General features: G+C 43.2%; 1 long non-coding RNA gene across 1 annotated transcript; it reads right to left on the bottom strand.

Moving 5' to 3' along the window:
• Positions 1-136: 136 nt before the first annotated feature.
• Positions 137-1,597, bottom strand: LOC310838289. The gene is made up of 2 exons (XR_014560893.1): positions 1,375-1,597; positions 137-1,118 (listed from the first exon to the last, which is right to left on the bottom strand). It is a non-coding gene; the product is annotated as an uncharacterized lncRNA (long non-coding RNA).
• Positions 1,598-14,167: the final 12,570 nt, after the last annotated feature.

Raw genomic sequence — 14,167 nt, forward strand, 5'->3', positions numbered from 1 at the left:
AAAAACCAGAACTTCCCTGTTCCTGCTTTGTTAAGGAATAATAATAATAATAATTTATTATTTATACCCCGCCTATTTGGCTGGGCTTCCCCAGCCACTCTGGGCGGCTTCCAACAAAACACTAAAATACAATAACCTATTAAACATTAAAAGCTTCCCTAAACAGGGCTGCCTTCAGATGTCTTCTAAAAGTTTGGTAGTTATTTTTCTCTTTGACATCTGGTGGGAGGGCGTTCCACAGGGCAAGTGCCACTACCGAGAAGGCCCTCTGCCTGGTTCCCTGTAACTTGGCTTCTCGCAGAGAGAATGAAAGGTTATGAGTCACAGTTAGTGCCACCAACAGACTCGAAGCTAATGAGAAACAAATAAAAAATACAGTGGTACCTCGGGTTAAATACTTAATTCGTTCTGGAGGTCTGTTCTTAACATGAAACTGTCCTTAACCTGAAGCACCACTTTAGCTAATGGGGTCAGAGCACGATTTCTGTTCTCATCGTGAAGCAAAGTTCTTAACCCGAGGTAATATTTCTGGGTTAGCCGAGTCTGTAACCTGAAGCGTCTATAACCTGAAGCGTCTGTAACCCAAGGTACCACTGTGACGTAAAGATGAGAAACAGAGATGGTGAAAGAGGATAATGGCAACACAGTTCATCATCTCTGATATTTAGGATGGAGGAAGTTCATGAAATTCTAATTTGGGTTCAGATAGGCTCAAAAATATGCCATGGACATTTCCTAACATTTTGGAGAATACTTAGGCTTATTTCTGAGCCCATTCTTAGTGAATGCAAGGGCTCAGCCTGGTTCAGGGTCACATGATTGGTGCCAGGTGATACTCCACATTGCTGCCGTGCCGAACTGTGACAGCATCTGCAGAGTGTTTATGAGGGAACAATGAACCTGGTCAGTATCTGTCATGTGCATTGCAGGCTGTTCTAACTCAGGTTATATACTTGACCAGAAAGACAGGGAATGAGGATCCCCACAGCTCAGGATTCTTCCCCAGGATATCCAGGATTAAAGCCAAAGGGAAGATACAGAGGAGAACAGGTAGGGGAATCTGTTCCTGATCTTCCTGAGAGCACATCTGTCTGAGAGACCCAACATCCAACCTTCCTCTTGGATCTAAGAAGAAGAAGAAGAAGAGTTTGGATTTGATATCCCACCTTTCACTCCCCTTCAGGTGTCTCAAAGCGGCTAACATTCTCCTTTCCCTTCCTCCCCCACAACAAACACTCTGTGAGGTGAGTGGGGCTGAGAGACTTCACAGAAGTGTGACTGGCCCAAGGTCACCCAGCAGCTGCATGTGGAGGAGCGGAGACGCGAACCCGGTTCCCCAGATTACGAGACTACCGCTCTTAACCACTAGACCACACTGGCTCTAATGTATTTGCTGGACAGCAGCTAGGACCAGTCAACGTTTCCCTTTTTTTAAAGAGAAATTCCCTTATTCTGAATAGGATTCCTCGCAAGAAAAGGGAAAAGTTGACAGCTATGGTCCTAGCAGAGTGAGACTTTTGGGCAGGTTGTCCACAGCTCATTCCGTTGAACGAGCAGGAGGGTCCCCAAACACAGTAGGAATGGCATGCCACAATTTGAAGTACCGTATTTTTCGCCCCATAAGACGCACTTTTCCCCCTCCAAAAATGAAGGGGAAATCTGGGTGCGTCCTATGGGGCGAATGCAGGCTTTCGCTGAAGCTTGGAGAGCGAGAGGGGTGGGTGCGCACCGACCCCTCTCGCTCTCCAGGCTTCAGGAAGACATCCGCAGCCTGGGCAGCCCTGCAGGAGGTCCGGCAGGGATGTCTAGGCTGCGGATAGCAGCCTGCTTCCTGGAGCGTCGGGCGCCCTGAAAGCAGAGCGCCCGGCGCTTCGGAAGCACATCCGCAGCGTGGGGAGCCCTGCAGGGGTTCCCCGCAGGGCTCCCCACGCTGCGGATAGCAGCCTGCGCCTGAGGCAGACATCGGCCAGCCCCACAAGCTCAGGGAGGCGCAGCGCCGTTCCTCGACCTGGTTCGGTTTCCCCGACCTGCTTTTGGGGGGGGGGGAAATAAAGGAGCGTCCTATGGGACGAAAAATACGGTAAATACACCCAGTGAAGTAATACCCAACTCTCAGGCTCCCTTTTAGGGATTCCTTCAAGTCCCAGCACATTTGCTTATTTCAGAATCCAACGGGTAGGACCCTAAGTCCCAACGGGTGGTGAGACGGACCCTCCTTTTTACAGGATTCTTGTTGTCTATGTTTTTAAACGGTCTACTTTGCCAAGATTCACCACTTGGCTTCCTACCCAGAATCCCTTTGGTCTGTGTGGGTCTACTCCATTCTTCCTATTCCTCCTTTACCTTTTGTTCCTTACTTGCCACTTTACCTAACAGATGTACTGAGCTGCCCCCAACATTGCGTGGCAGTTCAGAGACCAGGGGCGGCAGCAGCGTCTGCCTAGATGAACCCCATAGGTGCCCCCCCCAAAAAAGAATTAATTGTGGACCTGAATTTTTAAAAGGAATACAAGCAATACATTCAGAACAAAATGCCAAGTTAATTGCAAATCAGGGGGTGATAACGGATGAATGCAAGATACAAAAAGGAACTAGACAAGGATGTCCGCCATCACCGCTGCTGTTTATTCTGGTCCTGTAAGTAGAATCATAGAATCCTAGAGTTGGAAGAGACCACAAGGGCCATCGAGTCCAACCCCCTGCCAAGCAGGAAACACCATCAGAGCACTCCTGACATATGGTTGTCAAGCCTCTGCTTAAAGACCTCCAAAGAAGGAGACTCCACCACACTCCTTGGCAGCAAATTCCACTGTCAAACAGCTCTTACTGTCAGGAAGTTCTTCCTAATGTTTAGGTGGAATCTTCTTTCTTGTAGTTTGGATCCATTGCTCCGTGTCCGCTTCTCTGGAGCAGCAGAAAACAACCTTTCTCCCTCCTCTATGTGACATCCTTTTATATATTTGAACATGTCTATCATATCACCCCTTAACCTCCTCTTCTCCAGGCTAAACATGCCCAGCTCCCTTAGCCATTCCTCATAAGGCATCGTTTCCAGGCCTTTGACCATTTTGGTTGCCCTCCTCTGGACACGTTCCAGTTTGTCAGTATCCTTCTTGAACTGTGGTGCCCAGAACTGGACACAGTACTCCAGGTGAGGTCTGACCAGAGCAGAATACAGTGGCACTATTACTTCCCTTGATCTAGATGCTGTAGTCCTATTGATGCAGCCCAGAATTGCATTGGCTTTTTTAGCTGCCGCGTCACACTGTTGGCTCATGTCAAGTTTGCGGTCAACCAAGACTCCTAGATCCTTTTCACATGTACTGCTCTCAAGCCAGGTGTCACCCATCTTGTATTTGTGCCTCTCATTTTTTTTGCCCAAGTGCAATACTTTACATTTCTTGCAGGATCAGTGGGACTGTCTGAAAAAGAAAGAGCCCTTTTGGCAGTACATTCATTTTTATCGCTGCTGTTTTTCCTAGTAGGGAAAGGTTCATTCTGCTCCATATTTCTAAGTTCCTTTTTATCTCAGACCACACTGGATTTACGTGACCTTGGAGCCAAAGAGGTAAGTAACTATACAACCTTTAATAGACATCTAAAAGCAGCTCTGTATACGGATATAATAATGATAATAATAATAATAATAAATAATGGTTTTTAATGTTTTTATATATATCTTGCAAACTGCCCGTAGTGGCTGGGGAATCCCAGTCAGAATGGTAGGGTGTACGCCCGTATAATCCTGCCCAGATCTTGCAACCCAGCTGATAGGCTTTTTCAGTGCCCGTCAATAAATACAACTGGACTAGTAAGCAGACACAACAGGGGCTTCTCAGTGGTGGCTCCACAATTCCTGTACAGATAATGGCAGACCCTGCGTCTCACATATGTAAACAGCTTTGTCGTTTTTTTAATTTTTCTTTAATTTCAGGCTCAAATTTGTAATGATAAAAGCATAAATGAATGAACTAAGCAGTAGACATCCTATTAAACTTTGCTTTTCTGCAGATTTTTGTATAAAACATTTAAGAGGGGAATGATTGTTTTTAAACCACATCCATTAAAGAGTTGCAAGTATGTGTCTGAACATGCATGTCCAGCACTCACATGTATTCATACACACATTGGATATTTTGCTAGAGTTATGAAGTGCGTCGGTTTATGAATATGTGTTTGCCCGCAACCCCATGCCCACAAGAAGTAAAAGTAAAGAAGCAAAGGCTCTGTGGTCTAAAGCCTCTTGGAACTCAGCTATACAGCTGCAAATACAACATTTTATGTGCATTATATAAATGTGACACTAGATGGCGATGGTGAGCTACTGGCAAATTCCATATTTTTAGAAAACTTTTTTTTAAAAAAGCATTTTCACGGTGCCTTTTATATATGTGTAGATTCAGCCTTGGGTTTGCTGATTGCAAGGTTGGCGGTTTGAATCTGCATTTGTGCCAGCTCCTGCCAACCTAGCAGTTTGAAAGCATACCAGTGCAATCAGATAAATAGGTATTGCTATGGCGGGAAGGTAAATGGCATTTCCGTGTGCTCTGGTACTCGTCACAGTGTCCTGTTGTGCCAGAAGCAGTTTAGTCCTGGCTGCCAAATGACCAGGAAAGCTGTCTGCAGACAATTGCCGGCTCCCTCAGGTCTGAAAAGCGAGATAAGTGCCGCACCCCATAGTCTAATTTGGCTGGACTTACTCATCCAGTGGTCCTTTACCTTTACCGTTTCTTCACAAGAAGTTTTTACACAAAAGCAATAAAGAAAGCTTGGTCTGTTATACGAAATGAAAATGACAGAATACAGTGGTACCTCGGTTTAAGAACAGTCCTGTTTACGAACCATTCGGGTTACGAACTCCGCAAAACCGGAAATAGTGTCCCCGTTTGCGAACCTTTACCTCGGTCTAAGAACGGAATCTGAACGACGGAAAGGCACCGGTGGCCAGAGGCCTCATTAGGGAAAGTGCACCTCAGTTTAAGAACGGTTCCGGTTTAAGAACGGATTAAGTTCATAAACCGAGGTACTACTGTACAGCAGTGCTGCTCTACACATCAAATTTACGGGACTTCCGGAGGCGGCGCGAAACAGCAATGGCGGTCCTCTTTGCGCTGTGAAGAGGGGCTCCGCGAAAAAGGGTCGTCCGCTGCGGCAAAGCGGAGACCCATCAAGAAAAACCGCAGGCAGAGTGAGCCTGCGGCCGTGGGACTCGGCGGGCGCCTGGAGCCCCCCCAGAAGCGGGGAAGGAGCCTCGTAAGAGGCTCCGGAACGTGAAAGGGGGAGCGGCGCTGTGAGTTCATCGCTCTTTTCGTGGAAGCAAAGCCGCGCTGCTGCTGCTGATGAGCGCTGACCTTTCTTCTTGAAATTATCGGAATTGGAGCAACATACCCGTGAGTAAGGGTCCTAAATTTTCCAACTAAATTGAAGAAATTCGGCCGAAAGCGGGAGGCGAGTAACAGGAAGTCCGCCTCCCGACTCTGCTAATTAGATCAAAGCAAGGGCTCGGAAACGAGCTGAAGTATTTAAAAAGGGATTGTTAAAGTGGAAGAAAGGGTGCATTGAGAGACTCTGTATTTTGAAGCCAAAAAGGAAAGAACTGTGGGTTGTATAGACTTTTATTCTTTAGAACTATCCTCCAATTTCTGGGCTAAACGGGGCTGAAAGAGATAACCCCGTCACCGGGCTGCCAGTGCATAGAAAAAGAACTGTCAAACTGCTGTCAAACTGACGACATTGTTGCAGAGATCGAAATTGTTGCATAGACTGAGATACTAATATTAAACATTGTTACATGGACCTGTATTGATACTTTATGGCTGGATTTTAAAAGACTAGAAGTCCTGGAAACCTTCCTTTTGTGTTTGGGAATTACTAAACTCAATATGGGGAATTGAGGAACTTCAATGGCGGAAAATAGTTCCTTTCTTTTTCGAAGCTTTGGAATACTCCCCCTATAGGACTGTGGAAACATAGTTGCATGGGAACTGAGCTTTATTGAAACCTTTTGTGGTTTTTTTATTTATATTTGGGACTTGTTTTTCCCATGGGACAAAAGACCATTTGACCTTGAACAGAGGCAGGTGTGGAATGAGCGGCACAGGGAGAACAAGAGCAGCTAAAGCTAAAGATAAAGAAAAAGAGAAAAAATCTGGGCAACTTTTGCAAACAACTTTAACTCATCATCGCAGATCATCTGTCCCAACTGTGCTGACAGCACAGGAGGTGGAACTAGTGCAGCCTGCTGCAGAAGACATGGCAACTGGAGGATCTGAAACAGTTTTAAAACAAATTTTGGAACAATTGGCAGTCTTAAACCAAAAAGTGGACAATCAAACATCAAAGATTGACCAAGCGACATCCTCTATTGGCAAATTAACTGAACAGGTTTCGCAGCACACTCAGGCAATTGAGAAATTGCAAGGAGCTACGGCTGAAAACTTTAAATTAGCTGTGGAAGCCAACCAAAAAGCAGAACAGGCGAACTTAAAGGTGGATGAAATTAAAGGAGAGGTAAGACCTTTGAGAAGGCAGGTAGGGGAACAACAAGCCTACCTGGCATTGGTTGAATTGAAAAGTAAAGATAGTAATCTCAGGATAAGGGCTATCCCGGAATTGGAACAAAATAATCTAGAGGGATTTTTGACACTTTTGTTCACCAAATTCTGGGGAATTGAGGAAGAAAAGGACTTTAAAATTGTGACAGCCTTTAGACTGGGAAAATCAGTAAAGAAAGATAAGCCCAGAGACTGTTTGGTTGCTCTGAGATCAAGAGAAGAAAGGGATAAGATACTAGGCCTACATTTTAAGAAATCTTTGGAGGTAGAAGGTAAAAGGGCCGAAATTTACAGAGATATACCCAAATATCTCTTGGAACTTAGGACTACCTATATAGATTTGACCAAATTGTTGAGACATAACGGAATTCCTTACAGGTGGGAGTTTCCACAAGGACTTTCATTTACTTACAAAGGAAGGCAAATAAAGATTAAATCACCTGAAGACCAGCAGAAGTTCCTACACGACCACGAGGAGGACCTGCAAAAAGGAGCCGCAGCTTCTTGGCCTCCACCACCACCGGGACCATCTCCAAGAGTTATACCACCAGGACCAGGACCAGCATTACCTCCCCCGGGATCGGGAGGAAGCTTAGATACCCCATTGTAGAACCCGTCAACTGATTCAGGATGTCTCTGCAGCTTCTTAGTTGGAATATAAATGGCGGAAACTCCCCGGAAAAAAGAAGGAAAGTCTTTCACATTTTGAAAAAGGAACAATTGGACGTTATCTGCCTACAGGAAACACATGTGACAAGGCTCCATAGAAAAGTGTTAATTAACAAAAGACTAGGCCAAGAATTTATTTCTTCGGACAAAGTTAAGAAGAGAGGAGTGGTGATTTACGCAAAGGAGAGCCTGTCACCGAAATTTTTATTCAAAGATGAATATGGCCGAATTTTGGCGATTGAAATACAGACACAAGGAGAAAAAATTTTGATATTAGGAATATATGCTCCAAATGAGGGAAAGTCGGAATTCTTTGGGAAGCTGCATGAGACCATGCTGGATTATTTGGACTATAGCAACATCATTATGCTGGGTGATATGAATGGGGTTGTGTCTGTACATATGGATAAGTCACAAAGTGCTAACATATCGAAAGACGGCAGACTACCCAAAACTTTTTTTGAAATGACAGACAATATGGACTTAGTGGACATTTGGAGGGTTAAGAACCCTCTAGGGAAAGAAGGGACTTTCTTTTCTGAAGCTCATCTGACATGGACACGAATCGACCAAATCTGGACAACTAGAGGACTGGCACCTAAGACTAGAAAAGTGGAAATCTGCCCAAAAACCTGCTCCGACCATAGTGCTTTGAAAGTGGAATTGAGACTTAACACAACCGGTACCTTCAGATGGAAAATGAATGACACCTTATTAAGAGATCAGGAGATTGTGAAGAAGGCCCAAAAAACCTTAAAGGACTATTTTGAGATAAATTTGAATACCACCGTGGAAAAAAGAACAATCTGGGACGCAAGTAAGGCAGTTATGAGAGGGTTTCTAATACAACAAAACACAATTAAGAAAAGGCTCTGGAATGAAAAGAAGGAGAAGATATTGGAGAAAATAAGAGAAGGAGAGAAAAAATTAAGATCTAGGCCTAAGTCGAAGGATGTGTTAAGAGAAGTGAAATTTTTCCAGGCGCAATATTCAAAATTGATAAACCAAGAGGTGGAATGGAAAATTAAACAAATGAAACAAAGATCCTTCGAATCGGCGAATAAGTGTGGGAAACTGCTAGCCTGGCAGTTGAAAAAGAGACAAAAGCTTAATACGGTTACAAATCTAGAGATCGAAGGGAGAATGGTTCAGAAACCCGAGGAAATCAGAAAGTGCTTCCAGAGGTACTTCAAAGAACTTTATACACAAGGGCCGCAAAAAGCCCCAGAGGTGGATCAATTTCTTAAAACTAATGGATTACAAAAAATACCCCTGGAAATGAGAACAAACCTGAACTGTAACATTACACAGCAAGAAATCGAAAGTGCCATTCAAAATCTTCAACTTGGCAAGTCTCCAGGCCCGGATGGCTTAACCTCCAAATACTATAAAGTTTTAAAGGACGATTTGACACAACCTTTGATGGAGGTTTGTAACCAGATAATGGAGGGAAGGAGGGCACCGGAAACGTGGAAAGAAGCTTTCATCACATTGATACCTAAATCAGAGACTGAAAAGACCCAACTTAAGAACTACCGCCCCATTTCACTCCTAAATGTGGATTACAAAATTTTTGCTGATATCTTGGCAAATAGACTTAAAAAAGTACTAAATGAAGTGATTCACAAGGACCAGGCTGGCTTTCTCCCTGGTAGGCATTTGTTTGATAACACAAGAAACATCATTGACATTTTAGAACTTCTACAAACAAATCTGAACACGAGAGCGGTTTTGATCTTTGTTGATGCAGAGAAGGCCTTTGATAATATTTCTTGGATGTTTATGAAGAAAAATTTGGAAGGGATGGGAGTGGGGCGGGGGTTCGAAAATGGTATAGAAGCAATCTATACAGAACAAAAAGCTAAATTGATAGTAAACAATGTGGTGACAGAGGAGTTTAATATTGAAAAAGGGACACGACAGGGGTGCCCTCTATCCCCCCTATTGTTTATTTCAGTTCTGGAGGTGTTGCTAAATATGATTAGAAAGGACCGGTTGGTTCAGGGAATCGAGGTCGGAGTGAAACAATATAAATTGAAAGCATTTGCAGATGACTTGGTATTAACACTTCAGGAACCAGTCTCCAGCACTAAAAGAGTGTTAGAATTAATTTCTGATTTTGGTCGGGTGGCGGGGTTTAAGTTAAATAAGCAAAAAACTAAGGTTTTAGCAAAAAATTTGACAGTTACAGAAACAGATGAGTTCTCCAAAGAAATGGAGCTGAATGTGGTTAAAAAGGTAAAATACCTAGGGGTGTACTTGACCTCCAAAAATTTGAATTTGTTTAAAGATAACTATGAGAAATGTTGGTCAGAAATTAAAAGAGACTTGGAAATATGGTCAAGATTGAAACTCTCCTTGTTAGGCCGAATAGCTGCTGTAAAGATGAATGTATTGCCGAAAATGTTATTTTTGTTTCAGGCCCTACAGATCGTGGACAAGGTGGAATGTTTTGGAAAGTGGCAGAAGGATATCTCTAAGTTTGTTTGGCAGGGCAAAAAGCCCCGAATAAAGTTTAAGATATTAACTGATGCGAAAGAAAGAGGGGGATTTGCCCTGCCAGACTTGAGGCTATATTATGAATCTGCAGCCTTCTGCTGGTTGAAAGATTGGATTTTATTGGAGAACACTGACGTCCTGGATCTGGAAGGGTTTGACAATGCGTTTGGGTGGCATGCATATTTGTGGTATGACAAGGCTAAAGTGCACAAATTGTTTAAAAACCATATTGTTAGAAGAGCAATTTGGAGGGTCTGGATAAAATACAAAGACTTATTGGAGAGTAAAACTCCGAGGTGGCTCTCACCGGTGGAGGCCAAGGCACGTAAGAGACCCAACATGGAGGCCCATTGGCCTAAATATTGGGAAATAATTGAAAAAACTGGAGACAATTGGAGGCTGCTAAGTTTGGAGAAATTGAAAACTAAGGTACGAGATTGGCTGCACTATGCGCAAATTCAAGAGGTATTTAAAATAGATAAAAAAGTTGGATTCCAGGTGGAAAAATCGAAACTGGAGATTGAATTGTTAGAGCCAAAAAGTAAGCTACTTTCGAGAATGTATAACTTGCTGCTTAAGTGGAATACACAGGATGAGACAGTCAAATCCGCCATGATAAAATGGGCTCAGGATGTGGGGCATAACATTATGTTTGCAGACTGGGAAAGGTTATGGAACACCGGTTTGAAATTCACGGCTTGCACTGCCTTGAAGGAAAATATTATGAAAATGGTATACCGGTGGTACATGACCCCAGTCAAGTTAGCCAAGATATATCATCTGTCTGACAACAAATGTTGGAAATGTGGAGAGGCGGAAGGGACATTCTTTCATCTCTGGTGGACCTGCCCGAAAGTGAAGGCCTTCTGGGAAATGATCCATAATGAACTAAAAAAGGTACTGAGATTTACCTTACCTAAAAAACCAGAGGCCTTCCTTCTGGGCATGGTGGATCAGAGAGTGCTTAAGAAGGACAGAACCTTTTTTATGTATGCTACCACAGCAGCAAGGATCCTGATTGCAAAATATTGGAAGACACAAGATTTGCCCACGCTGGAGGAATGGCAGTCGCAGTTGATGGACTATATGGAACTGGCTGAAATGACTGGCAGAATCCGAGACGTGGGAGAAGAAACAACTGAGGAGGACTGGGAAAAGTTTAAGGACTATTTGAAAAAACATTATAAGCTGTATGAATGTTAAAAAATGCACCTTTCAGGAAATTCTAGCTTCAGCAAATGTAAGTTAATGAAATGAAAATTAAGACACAAGAATTCAGAGGTAAAATAATGAAATAACTTTATTGTGTTTAATATAAAACATATAAGAATTGAGCTACAGTAAAATTGAAAATAGGGAACATGATAAAATGGAAGTTACAATAAGTTTTGAAATAAGTTAACAAATTGCTGATGCTTTATAAGACAGAGAACGCAGGGTTCGGAGGATGTGGGGAAGTCCTATAGAATAGATGGAAAAAGAATATGGAAACTTGTTACTTATACCCTATCTTCTTATAACCACTCTTTATTCTTTTTTCTGTATTTCTAAAAAGCAATAAAAAATGTTTAAAAAAAAAAATACACATCAAATTTACGGTTTAAGCTAGCAGAAAATGCAGCAGTGGCCTTTGGCCTTTCAAATTTCAGCAGTACCCTGCAGGGTGGATCAGAGGGGCGTAGCCTTGGGCACATGATTCTGAGGGGGCGCGAACCAGATGCCCCACGCAGGGATTCCCTTCCTGCCCTTTGGGGGTATCTCTAGGCCCCAGAGCCTGGCCTGGCTTTCTGCTTGACCCCCTCACTGAATGGCAGCCCAGCCAGTGAGGGGAGGGGTGTGCCTGCCAAGGGTTGGGTTGGCCAGCTGGGGTGCTCCCCAGCGCAGGTGGGTGGGCAGGTGCCGCAACACGGCTCCGTGAACCCTCTGTGCCCTGCATGTGGCCGGCAGTGAGAGCTGTGATGTCGCAGTAAGTTTCGTTCATCCTCAGTGTCCTACCGCTCTCCCACATGGTGTGTGAGTATGCCTGGGCACCCCGGGTGCCAGCAAATGACGCAACGCCACTGGCGCCGTGTACAACACTAAAATTCAGCACCAGCACCACCACGACTCCACTTCCGCTCTAAGTCATTGTTGCAGTGCCCTCTCTCTCTCTTTTTTTAAAAAAATTATTTTTATTGAGTTTCAGTTACAAAAAACAAAACAAAACCAGAAGAAAAAACAAAAAATGAAACAACCGTTTCAGGGGGAAAAAGGAAAAACAGGAAAGAAAAAATATCCATACGTAACACCAAAAAGCATCAATTTCTGTTACAGTTCTTTGTCTTATTCTTTAAAACTTTATGTCTTTAGGTATTTAGATCCTTCTTCTACACTCCTATTGACCTCCTTCCCTCCCGATTTCGGGCTTCTTGAAAAAGAGAATTTCCCCCCCCCTGCAGCTAATAATTATTGATGGTTTATAACAGACCTGCTATAGTTTTTAAATTTCTATAGTTTCCTTCTATATATACCATAAATTTATTCCAATCACTAATAAACTTTGTATTTTTTTGGTTTCTAATTTTTTGCGTCATTTTTGCTAGTTCAACATATTCAAATAATTTTGTTTGCCATTCTTTTTTTTTTATAATAATTTTTATTAAGGTTTTCCAAATTAAAACAAATTAAAACAAATTAAATCCAATTTATAAACTTTTGGCCAATAACCAGGACTTCCCCTCCCTACCCCCTCTTGTGTTCCAAATCTTCCAAATAAGCAATTAAATTCAACAAGTTCTTATCCCCAAATTACACTCATCATCAATAACCCAATTTATCCAAATTCCCATCCCCTAAGATCGATCTATTCCCTTCCACGAGTTCCCCCCTTTCAAACATAGTACAGATGGAAATAAAATAAATATGAGTAATGATTTTACAACCTTTGGATTCCAACTTTCCCTCCCCTCTTTCCCCTTTGCGTTTCACCTATCCCTCTACTTCTAGTATCTTCCTGGAGTTCCCACATTACACTATGCCCACGTCCCTCTGGTTCTTTGCCAGTCTTTAATTACGAGTGTCCAATCATAGAAGGAGTCTATCAAAAAAGGGGCCAATTTCTTCTATCCAGGTTTTTATATCCAGGAGTAAAAACTCCAATTTTGTTTCCATAAGCTTGTCAATGTTTCCATTCTTTAACCATTGGTGTATTTGAACTTTTCCAATTTTGTGCAATTAGTATTCTGGCCGCTGCTGTCAAATATTGGAATAATGTCTTGTCTTCTTTTTTAATTTCATCCCCAATTATTCCTAGTAAGAAGGCCTCTGGTCTTTTAGGGAAAGTATATTTAAATTTTTTTTTAACTCGTTATAAATCAAATCCCAAAATTTCTTCATTTCTTCGCAAGTCCACCACATATGGTAGAAATTGCCTTCTTTAATTTTACACTTCCAGCAGGCCTTATTTCCTGTTTCATACATTTTTCCTAATTTTGCTGGTGTGCTGTACCACCTATACATCATCTTTTCCAAATTTTCTCTGAGTGTGACGCTTGGATTTTATTCCATTGTTCCATAATTTCGACCACTTTTCATATTCTATATTGTGTCATTGTTGCAGTGCCCTCCAGCTGGGCGAAACCGTCGTGCTCCCCTAAGTCCGCCTCCAGCCCGTCCGACAACACACATAGAGCCAACTCCTACCAGCTGAGGTCCCTTTGGCCATGGGCGTAGCAGGGAGGGGGGCAGTTTGCAGCTGTACCCCCTAAATCAGGCATCCCCAAACTCGGCCCTCCAGCTGTTTTGGGACTACAATTCCCATCATCCCTGACCACTTGTCCTGTTAGCTAGGGATGGTGGGAGTTGTAGTTCCAAAACAGCTGGAGGGCCGAGTTTGGGGATGCCTGCCCTAAATCAAATAAATAAAAATACAGTGGTGCCTCGCAAGACGAAATTAATCCGTTCCGCGAGTCTCTTTGTCTAGCGGTTTTTTCGTCTTGCGAAGCAAGCCCATTGACGGCTTAGCGGCTTAGCGGATAAGCAGATAAGCGGCTTAGCGGCTTAGAAAAAGGGGGGGAAGGGAAAAAAACCCGCAGGAACAAAAATGTCTTGCGAAGCAAGCCCATAGGGAAATTCGTCTTGCGAAGCACCTCCAAAACGGAAAACCCTTTCGTCTAGCGAGTTTTCCGTCTTGCGAGGCATTCGTCTTGGGCACCACTGTACTTAACTGGGTGTAGTCAACTGGGAGGGGGGGCAGGATCCACAAATTTCAGTGTACGCAAAGTACACAATTATCTGAGGTTCTGCCCCCCCGCTCCCAGTAGTAGCCAGCCCCTACGCAATGTCTTATCTACAGGATATTTTTATCAGTGATTTCTGAAGACAAACAGTGACTCCTTAAAAAAAGCAACCTTTGGCTGCCCACCCACCCCCCGCAAAATCCTGGTTATGCCCATGCTAACTAACTA

The sequence above is a fragment of the Podarcis gaigeae genome (genome assembly GCF_964106915.1).
Source record: "Podarcis gaigeae genome assembly, chromosome: 2".
Taxonomy (NCBI): Eukaryota; Metazoa; Chordata; class Lepidosauria; order Squamata; family Lacertidae; genus Podarcis; species Podarcis gaigeae.